A 12205-nucleotide genomic window follows, 5' to 3' on the forward strand; every position below is an offset into this window, starting at 1 on the left:
ACGTCAGGAACACTGTAACTACGTGCTGAGGACACCCTCCAGGACACTTCACAAGTCAGGACACTCTGTCCCTAGGTGCATAGGACACCCTGCAGCACACTCCACACGTCAGGAACACTGTCCTAGGGGCAGGGGACACCATCCAGCACACTCCAAAGGCAGGAACACTGTCCTAGGTGCAGGGGAAACCCCCCAGGACACTCCGCAGGTCAGGACCACTGTCCCTAGGTGCAGGGGACAACCTCCAAAATACTCGACACATCAGGAACACTGTCCTAGGTGCAGGGGACACCCTGAAGGACACTCTGCAAGTCAGGAACACTGTCCCTAGGTGCAGGAGACATACTCCAAGACACTCCACAGTTCAGGAACACTGTCCTAGGTGCAGGGGACACCCTCAAGGACACTCGAAGGTTAGCAACACTTCCCTAGGTACAGGGGACCCCCTCCAAGACACACCACAAGTCAGGAACACTGTCCCTAGGTGCAGGGGACATCCTCCCACACACTCCACAGGTCAGGAAAACTGTCCCTAGGTGCAAGGATCACCTTCATCACACTCCACACGTCAGGAACACTGTCCATAGGTGCAGGGCACACCCTCCAGCACACTTCACACGTCAGAAACGTGTAGGGGACACCCTCCAGGAAACTCCACAAGTCAGGAACACTGTCCTTAGGTGCTGTGGACATCTACAAAGTCACTCCACTGGTAAGGAATACTGCCCCTAGGTGAGTGGACACCTCCAGCACACTCCACTCGTCAGAAAAATGGTCCTAGGTGCTAGGTACACCCTCCAGGACACTGAACAAGTCAGGACCACTCTCCCTAAGTGCAGGGGAAACTTCCAGCACACCCCACACGTCAGGAACACTGTCCTAGGTGCAGGGCACTCCCTCCAGCACAATACCCACGTCAAGAACACTGTCCTAGTTGCAGGGGACACCCTCCAGCACACTCCACATGACAGGAACACTGTCGTAGGTGCAGGGGAAACCCTCCAGGACACTCCTCAGGTCAGGACCACTGACCCTAGGTGCAGGGCACAATTTCCAGGACACTCCACAAGTCAGAAACACTGTCCTAGGTGCAGGGCACACCCTCCAGCACATTCCACACGTCAGGAACACTATCCTAGTTGCAGGAGACACCTTCCAGCACACTCCACACGTCGGGAACACTGTCCTAGGTTCGGGCGACACCCTCCAGGACACTCCACAGGTCAGGAACACTGTCCTTGGTGCAGGGAAACACTCCAGCACATTGCACACGTCAGGAACACTGTCCTTAGGTGCATAGGACACACTACTGGAGCCTCCACAAGTCAGGACACACTGTCCCTCGGTGCAGAGGACACCCTCCAAGACACTTCACAACTCAGGACACACTGTCTCTAGGTGCATGGGACACCCTCGAGCACACTACACACGACAGGACGCACTGACCCTAGGTGCAGGGGACACCCTCCAGCACACTCCACACATCAGGAACACTGTCCTAGGTGCAGGGGACACCCCCAGCACACTCCACACTTCAGGAAAACTGCCCCTAGGTGCAGAGGACACCCTTCAGCCCACTACACACTTCAGGATGCACTGTCCCTAGGTGCAGGGGACACCCTCCAGCACACTCCACAGGTCAGGAACACTGTCCCTAGGTTCAGGGGACACCCTCCAGCACACTCCACACGTCAGGAACACTCTCCTTGGTGCAGGGGACACCCTCCAGGACACTGCACAGGTCAGGACCACAGTCCCTAGGTGCAGGGTACACCCTCCGTAACAATCCACAGGTCAGAAACACTGTCCCTAGGTGCAGGGGACACCCTCCAGGAAACTCCACAAGTCAGGAACACTGTCCCTAGGTGCCCGGGACATCTACGAATGCACTCCACTGGTAAGGAACACTGCCCCTAGGTGCAGGGGACACCTCCAGCGCACTCCACTCGTCAGGAAAAAGGTCCTAGGTGCTAGGTACACCGTCCAGGACACTCCACAAGTCAGGACCACTCTCCCTAGGTGCAGGGGAAACCTTCCAGCACACCCCACACGTCAGGAACACTGCCCTAGGTGCAGGGCACTCCCTCCAGCACACTCCACACGACAGGAACACTGTCCAAGGTGCAGGGGAAACCCTTCAGGACACTCCCCAGGTCAGACCACTGACCCTAGGTGCAGGGCACAACTTCCAGGACTCTCCACAAGTCAGAAACACTGTCCTAGGTGCAGGGGACACCCTCCAGCACACTCCAAATGTCAGGAACACTGTCTCTAGGTACAGGGGCACCCTCCAGGACACTCCACAAGTCAGGAACACTGTACCTAGGTGCAGAGGACACCTTCCAGAACACTCCAAATATCAGGAACACTGTCCCGAGGTATAGGGGACACCCTCCAAGACACTCCACATGTCAGGAACACTGACCCTAGGTGCAGGGGACACCCTCCAGCACACTCCACAGTTCAGGAAAACTGTCCTAGGTGCAAGGGACAGCGTCCAGCACACTCCACTCATCAGGAACACTGTCCAAGGTGCAGGGGACACACTCTAGGACACTCCACAGCTCAGGACCACTGTCCCTAGGTGAAGGGGACACCCTCCAGCACACCTCACACGTCAGGAACACTGTCCCAGGTGCAGGGGACACACTCCAGCACACTCCACACGTCAAGACACTGTCCTAGGTGCAGGGGACACCCGCCAGCACACTCCACACGTCAGGAACACTGTCCTTAGGTGCAGGGAACACCCTCCAGGACACATCACACGTCATGAACAGGCCCTAGGTGCCGGGGACACCCTCCAGCACACTCCACAGGTCACAACACACTGTCCCTAGGTACAGGGGACACCTTCAGCACAGTCCACACGTCAAGAACACTGTCCCTAGGTGCAGGGGACACCCTCCAGCACACTCCACATGTCAGGAACACTGTCCTGAGGTGCAGGGGACACTGTCCAGGACACTCCACAAGTCATGAACACTCCCAAGTGCATAGGAAACCTTCCAGAACACTCCACAAGTCAGGGTACACTGTCCCAAGGTGCAGGGAACACCACCAGCAAAGTCCACACGTCAGGAACACTATCCCTAGGTGCAGGGGACACCCTCCAGCACACTCCACACGTCAGGAACACTGTCCTTAGGTGCAGGGGACACCGTCCAGGACACTCCACAACTTAGGACACCCTGTCAATAGGTGCAGGGGACACACTCCAGCCCACTATGCATGTCAGCAACACTGTCCCTAGGTGCATAGTACACCGTCCAAGACACTCCACATGTCAGGACATTCTGTCCCTAGGTGCAGAGGACACACTCCAGGACACTCCACAACTCAAGACACACTGTCCTAGGTGCAAGGGACACCCTCCAGCACACTACACACGTCAGGACGCACTGTCCCTAGGTGCAGAGGACCCCCTCCAGCACACTCCACGTGTCAGGAAACTGTCCTAGGTGCAGGGGACACCCTCCAGCACACTCCACTCATCACGAACACTCTCCTAGGTGCAGGGGACAAACTCCAGGACACTCCACAGCTCAGGACCACTGTACCTAGGTGAAGGGGACACCGTCCACCACACTCCACACATCAGGTACACTGTCCCTAGGTGCAGGGGACACCCTCCAGCATACTCCACACGTCAGGAACACTGTCGTTAGGTGCAGGGGACACTATTCAGAACACTCCACACGTCATGAACAGTCCCTAGGTACAGAGTACACAATCAAGGACACTCCACAAGTTAGGACACCCTGTCACTAGGTGCAGGGGACACGCTCCAACCCACTACACACGTCAAGAACACTGTCCCTAGGTCCTTAGTACACCGTCCAAGACACTCCACATATCAGGACATTCTGTCTCTAGGTGCAGAGACACACTCCAGGACACTTCACAACTCAAGACACACTGTCCTAGGTGCAAGGGACACCCTCCAGGACACTCCACACGTCAGGACACACTGTCCCTAGGTGCATCAGACACTCTCCAGGACACTCCACAGATCAGTACACAAATCCCTAGGTGCAGGTGACACCCTCGAGCACACTCCACATGTCAGGAACACTATCCGTAGATGCAGAGCATACCCTTCAGGACACACCACACATCAGGAACACAGTTCCTAGGTGCAGGGGACACGATCCAGAACACTCCCGAGGTCAGGAACACTGTCCTAGGTGCAGGATACACCCTCCAGCACACTCCACACGTCAGCAACATGTCCCTAGGTGCAGAGGCCACCCTCCAGCACACTCTACAGGTCAGGACACACTGTCCCTGGGTGCAGCGGACACCCTCCAGGACACTCCACAGGTCAGTACACACTGACACTAGGTGCAGGAGACACCCTCCAGCACACTCCACACGTCAGGAACACTGTCCAAGGTGCAGGGGACCCCTCCAGCACAATCTACAAGTCAGGATCACTGTCCCTAAGTGCAGGGGACACCTTCCAGGACACTTCACACGTCAGGACACACTGTCCCTATGTGCAGGGGACACCCGCCCGGACACTCCACACTTGAGGAACACTGTCCTTAGGTGCAGGGGACACCCTCCAGGGCACTCCACAGGTCAGGAACTCTGTCCCTACGTGCAGGGGACACCCTCCAGGACACTCCTCAGGTCAGGACACACTGTCCCTAGGTGCAGGGGACATCCTCCAGGACACTCCACAGGTCAGTACACACTCTCCCTAGGTGCAGGGGACACCCTCAGCACACTCAACACGTCAGGACACATGTCCCTATGTGCAGGTGACACCCTCCCAGTCACCCCGCACTTGAGGAACCCTGTCCCTACGTGCATGGGACACCCTCCAGGACACTCCACAGGTCAGTACACACTCTCCCTAGGTGCAGGGGACAACCTCAGCACACTCCACACGTCAGGACACATGTCCCTATATGAAGGGGACACCCACCCGGACACTCCACACTTGAGGAACACTGTCCCTACGTGCAGGGGACACCCTCCAGGACACTCCACAGGGCAGGACACACTGTCCCTAGGAGCAGGGGAAATCCTTCAGGACACTCCACAGGTCAGTACACACTCTCCCTAGGTGCACGGGACACGCTCCCGGACACTCCACACTTGAGGAACATTGTCCTTAGGTGCAGGGGACACCCTCCAGGGCACTCCACAGGTCAGGAACACTGTCCCTACTTGCAGGGGACACCCTCCAGGACACTCCTCCGGTCAGGACACACTGTCCCTAGGTGCAGGGGACATCCTCCAGGACACTCCACAGGTCAGTACACACTCTCCCTAGGTGCAGGGGACACCCTCAGCACACTCAACACGTCAGGACACATGTCCCTATGTGCAGGTGACACCCTCCCAGTCACCCCGCACTTGAGGAACCCTGTCCCTACGTGCATGGGACACCCTTCAGGACACTCCACAGGTCAGTACACACTCTCCCTAGGTGCAGGGGACATCCTCCAGGACACTCCACAGGTCAGGATCACTGTCCCTAAGTGCAGGGGACACCATCCAGGACACTCCACTGTTGGGGGCTGTGCCATGTTGGCGGCACCAGCATGGCGCCTGAACATTGGAAGCGAGGAGGTTAATTGACATAAGCACACTCAGGTGATTTTCTCGTCACGCACACAATGTATGCACATGTGTCCTCGAGCACTAATTCCCAGCTAGGAGCGTCTCGCCTAATCTTTGCGAAAGAGGCGTGGCCCTGCTCTCCGCGTCCTGGAGGTGATATAAGTGTAGCCAGAGAAGACACGCAATAGCAGCCATTAGAAGCAGCTAGAGGGAAGGACACGCGGTGCAGCAGTAGCCAGAGAAGAAGACACGCCACAGCAGCCATTAGAAGCACCCAGAGGGAAAAACACGCATAGCAGCCATTAGCAGAGAGGCAGGAGAAGAAACACACACACACGCGGCAGCAGTGAGGAGGGGCAGCTGCGGAAGGCAGATTGCGGAACGGAGAACTGAGACGCATCACTAGGGGACCTTAGGTAGACACACCCTTAGTTCACAGGATGCAGGACTTTAAGGCATGGCAGGCCTCTCTCCTTCTAAGCTCTAAGAAAAGCCTGCCTTTCTTTCAAAGTTTCTCTCTAAGTAAAGTTTCTTTCTCTATGATAGGCAGGGTCTCTCTCTCCTCTCAAAGCAAGTAACAAGCAAGAAACAAAGTCTCTCTCTCTCCCCTCTCAAAGCAAGTAAACCTCATTTCCTCTATCCTCTATAAACAAGCAAGAAAGCAGTGCACCATGAGAAAGAGAGAAGGGCCTCAGATTCCACTCCACCACCCATAAGACCCGTGCAACCTGTTGCTGCAGGCGGTGACAAATATCCATGGATTTTGGAACCACAAAGAGCCAGCGACACTCCTCAACTCAGGACACACTGTGCCTAGGTGCAGGGGACACCCTCCAGTCCACTACACAGGTCAGGAACACTGTCCCTACGTGCTGAGGACACTCTCCAGGACACTTCACAAGTCAGGACACTCTGTCCCTAGGTGCATAGGACACCCTGCAGCACACTCCACACGTCAGGAACACTGTCCCGACGTGCTGAGGACACCCTCCAGGACACTTCACAAGTCAGGACACTCTGTCCCTAGGTGCATAGGACACCCTGCAGCACACTCCACACGTCAGGAACACTGTCTAGGGGCAGGGGACACCCTCCAGCACACTCCAAAGGCAGGAACACTGTCCTAGGTGCAGGGGAAACCCCCCAGGACACTCTGCAGGTCAGGACCACTGTCCCTAGGTGCAGGGGACAACCTCCAAAATACTCGACACGTCAGGAACACTGTCCTAGATGCAGGGGACACCCTCCAGCACACTCCACATGACAGGAACACTGTCCTAGGTTCAGGGAACAACCTCCAGTACAATCCACAGGACGGAATCACTGTCCCTAATTGCAGGGGACACTCTCCAGGTCACTCCACAGTCAGTCACACTGTCCTAGGTGCAGGGGCCACCCTCCAGCAAACTCTGAACGTCAGGACGCACTGTACCTAGGTGCAGGGGAAAGACTCCAGGACACTCCACACGTCAGGAACACTGCCTAGGTTCACAGGACTCCCTCCAGGACAACCACATGTCAGGAACACTGTCCCTAGATGCAGGGCACACCCTCAAGGACACTCCACATGTAAGGAACACTGTCCCTAGGTGCATGGACACCCTGCAGGACACTCCACAGGTCAGGACACACTGTCCCTATGTGCAGGGGACATCAACCAGGACACTCCACAAATCAGGATCAATGTCCCTAGGTGCAGGAGACACCCTCCAGGACACTCCACAAGTCAGGATCACTGTCCCTAAGTGCAGGGGACACCCTCCAGGACACTCCACAAGTCAGGACACACTGTACCTAGGTGCACGGGACACCCTCCAGGACACTCCACGCGTCATGAACAGTCCCTAGGTGCAGGGGAAACCCTCCAGCACACTCCACAGTTCACGATGCACTGTTCCTAGACGCAGGGCACACCCTCCAGGACACTCCACATGTCAGGAACACTGTCCCTAGGTGCATAGGACACCCTCCAGGACACTCCACACGTCAGGAACACTGTCCCTAGGTGCTGTGGACACCCTCCAGCCCACTACACATGTCAGGAACACTGTCCCTAGGTGCACAGGACACTCTCCAAGACACTCCACAAGTCAGAACACACTGTCCCTAGGTGCAGGGGACACCGTCCAGGACACTCCACAAGTCAGGATCACTCTCCCTAGGTGCAGGGGAACCCTCCAGCACACCCCACACATCAGGAACACTGTCCTAGGTGCAGGGGACACCCTGAAGGACACTCTGCAAGTCAGGAACACTGTCCCTAGGTGCAGGGGACATCCTCCAAGACACTCCACAGTTCAGGAACACTGTCCTAGGTGCAGGGGACACCCTCAAGGACACTCGAAGGTTAGCAACACTTCCCTAGGTACAGGGGACCCCCTCCAAGACACACCACAAGTCAGGAACACTGTCCCTAGGTGCAGGGGACATCCTCCCACACACTCCACAGGTCAGGAAAACTGTCCCTAGGTGCAAGGATCACCTTCACCACACTCCACACGTCAGGAACACTGTCCATAGGTGCAGGGCACACCCTCCAGCACACTTCACACGTCAGAAACGTGTAGGGGACACCCTCCAGGAAACTCCACAAGTCAGGAACACTGTCCTTAGGTGCTGTGGACATCTACAAAGTCACTCCACTGGTAAGGAATACTGCCCCTAGGTGAGTGGACACCTCCAGCACACTCCACTCGTCAGAAAAACGGTCCTAGGTGCTAGGTACACCCTCCAGGACACTCCACAAGTCAGGACCACTCTCCCTAGGTGCAGGGGAAAACTTCCAGCACACCCCACACGTCAGGAACACTGTCCTAGGTGCAGGGCACTCCCTCCAGCACACTCCCCACGTCAGGAACACTATCCTAGTTGCAGGGGACACCCTCCAGCACACTCCACACGACAGGAACACTGTCGTAGGTGCAGGGGAAACCCTCCAGGACACTCCACAGGTCAGGACCACTGACCCTAGGTGCAGGGCACAATTTCCAGGACACTCCACAAGTCAGAAACACTGTCCTAGGTGCAGGGCACACCCTCCAGCACATTCCACACATCAGGAACACTATCCTAGGTGCAGGGGACACCTTCCAGCACACTCCACACGTCAGGAACACTGTCCTAGGTTCGGGCGACACCCTCCAGGACACTCCACAGGTCAGGAACACTGTCCTAGGTGCAGGGGACACACTCCAGGACACTCCACAAGTCAGGAACACTGTCCCTAGGTGCCGGGGACATCTACGAAGGCACTCCACTGGTAAGGAACACTGCCCCTAGGTGCAGGGGTCACCCTCCAGGAAACTCCTCAGGTCAGTACACACTGTTCCAGGTGCAGGCGATAAAGTCCAGCACAGTCCACATGTCAGGGGCACTATCCCTAGGTGCAGCGGACACCCTCCAATACACTCCATACGTCATGAACACTGTCCTAGGTGCAGAGGACAACCTTCAGCACACTTCACACATCAGGAACACTGTCCCCAGTTGCAGAAGACACCCTCCAAGACTCTCCACAGTAGAGGATCACTGTCCATAGGTGCAGGGGACACGCTCCAGCACACTTCACATGTCAGGAACAACGTCCTAGCTGCAGGGGACACCCTCCAGAACACGCCACAGGTCACAACACTGTCCCTATGTGCAGGAGACATCCTCCAGGACACTCCACACGTCAGGATCACTGTCTCTAGGTGCAGGAGACACAATCCAGGACACTCCAGAGGACAGGATCACTGTCCCTAAGTGCAGGGGACACCCTCCAGGACAATACACAAGTCAGGAACACTGTCCCTAGGTTCAGGGGACACCCTCCAGCACACTCCACACGTCAGGAACACTCTCCTTGGTGCAGGGGACACCCTCCAGGACACTGCACAGGTCAGGACCACAGTCCCTAGGTGCAGGGTACACCCTCCGTAACAATCCACAGGTCAGAAACACTGTCCCTAGGTGCAGGGGACACACTACTGGAGCCTCCATAAGTCAGGACACACTGTCCCTAGGTGCAGAGGACACCCTCCAAGAAACTTCACAACTCAGGACACACTGTCTCTAGGTGCATGGGACACCCTCCAGCACACTCCACACATCAGGAGCACTGTCCCTAGGTGCAGGGGACACCCCCAGCACACTCCACACTTCAGGAAAACTGCCCCTAGGTGCAGGGGACACCCTTCAGCCCACTACACACTTCAGGACGCACTGTCCCTAGGTGCAGGGGACACCATCCAGCACACTCCACACGTCAGGAACACTGTCCCTAGGTTCAGGGGACACCATCCAGCACACTCCACAGGTCAGGAACACTGTCCCTAGGTTCAGGGGACACCCTCCAGCACACACCACATGTCAGGAACACTCTCCTTGGTGCAGGGGACACCCTCCAGGACACTGCACAGGTCAGGACCACAGTCCCTAGGTGCAGGGTACACCCTCCGTAACAATCCACAGGTCAGAAACACTGTCCCTAGGTGCAGGGGACACCCTCCAGGAAACTCCACAAGTCAGGAACACTGTCCTTAGGTGCCCGGGACATCTACGAAGGCACTCCACTGGTAAGGAACACTGCCCCTAGGTGCAGGGGACACCTCCAGCGCACTCCACTCGTCAGGAAAAAGGTTCTAGGTGCTAGGTACACCCTCCAGGACACTCCACAAGTCAGGACCACTCTCCCTAGGTGCAGGGGAAACCTTCCAGCACACCCCACACGTCAGGAACACTGTCCTAGGTGCAGGGCACTCCCTCCAGCACACTCCCCACGACAGGAACACTGTCCTAGGTGCAGGGGAAACCCTCCAGGACACTCCCCAGGTCAGACCACTGACCCTAGGTGCAGGACACAACTTCCAGGACTCTCCACAAGTCAGATACACTGTCCTAGTTGCAGGGGACACCCTCCAGCACACTCCAAATGTCAGGAACACTGTCCCGAGGTATAGGGGACACCCTCCAAACACTCCACATGTCAGGAACACTGACCCTAGGTGCAGGAGACACCCTCCAGCACACTACACTCATCAGGATCACTGTCCTAGGTGCAGGGGACAACCGCCAGCAAACTTTACACGTAGGGAACACTGACCCTAGGTGCAGGGGACAGTCTGCAGGACCTTTCACATTCAGGAACACTGTCCTAGATGCAGGGGAAACCCTCCACATCCCTCCACACGACAAGACCACTGTGTCTAGGTGCAGTGGACACCCTGCAGCACATTCCACACGTCAGGAAAACTTTCCTAGGTGCAGGGGACCCCCACCAGTACACTCCACAAGTCAAGACCACTGATGCTAGGTGTAGGGGACAACCTCCAGGACACTCCACACGTCAGGAACACTGTCCTAGGTGCAGCGGACAAACTCCAGCACACTCCACAAGTCAGGAACACTGTCCTTAGGTGCAGGAGACATGCTCCATTACACTCCACACGTCATGAACAGTCCCTAGGTGCAGGAGAAACCTTACAGCACACTCCACAGGTCAGGACGCACTGTCTCTAGGTGCAGGGGACACCCTCCAGAACACTCCACACGTCAGGACACACTGTTCCTAGGTGCAGGGGACACCCTCCAGCACATTCCACAGGTCAGGAACACTGTCCCTAGGTGCAGGGGACACCCTTCAACACACTCCACACGTCAGGAACACTGTCCTTCGTGCAGGGGACACACTCCAGCACACTCCACACGTAAGGAACACTGTCCACAGGTGCAAGGGACACCCTCCAGGGCACTCCACACGTCAGGAACACTGTCCTAAGTGCAGGGGACAACATCTAGCACATTCCACACCTAAGGAACACTGTCCTTAGGTGCAAAGGACACCCTCTAGGACACTCCACATGTCCGGAACACTGTCCCTAGGTGCAGGGGACAACCTCCAGGACACTCCACAGGTCAGGAAAACTGTCCCTACGTGCAAGGACACCCTCCAGGACTCTCCACAGGTCAGGACACAGTGTCCCTAGGTGCAGGGGACACCCTCCAGCACACTCCACACGTCAGGAACACTGTCCTTGGTGCAGGGGACACACTCCAGCACACTCCACACGTCAGGACACTGTCCTAAGTGCAGGGGACAACATCCAACACACTCCACATGTAAGGAACACTGTCCTTAGGTGCAGGGGACACCCTCCAGGACACTCCACAGGTCAGGAAAACTGTCCCTAGGTGCAGGGGAGAACCTCCAGGACACTCCACAGGTCAGGAAAGCTGTCCCTAGGTGCAGGGACACCCTTCAGGACACTCCACAGGTGAGGACACACTGTCCATATGTGCAGGGGACACCCTCCAGGACACTCCACACGTCAGGACCACTGTCCCTAAGTGCAGGGGACACCCTCCAGGACACTCCACTGTTGGGGGCTGTGCCATGTTGGCGGCACCAGCATGGCCCCTGAACATTGGCAGCGAGGAGGTTAATTGACATAAGCACACTCAGGTGATTTTCTCGTCCACGCCCACAATGTATGCACATGTGTCCTCGAGCACTAATTCCCAGCTAGGAGCGTCTCGCCTAATCTTTGCGAAAGAGGCGTGGCCCTGCTCTCCGCGTCCTGGAGGTGATATAAGTGTAGCCAGAGAAGACACGCAATAGCAGCCATTAGAAGCAGCTAGAGGGAAAGACACG

The 12205-nt window shown here is 56.6% G+C and overlaps 1 protein-coding gene across 1 annotated transcript in view; it reads right to left on the reverse strand.

The window, feature by feature from the left end:
• The window catches only part of LOC306660471 (scavenger receptor cysteine-rich domain-containing protein SCART1-like), a 97388-nt gene that overhangs the window by 52664 nt on the left and 32519 nt on the right, over positions 1-12205 (reverse strand).

The sequence above is a fragment of the Sciurus vulgaris genome (assembly GCF_902686455.1).
Source record: "Sciurus vulgaris genome assembly, chromosome: 4".
Classification (NCBI taxonomy): domain Eukaryota; kingdom Metazoa; phylum Chordata; class Mammalia; order Rodentia; family Sciuridae; genus Sciurus; species Sciurus vulgaris.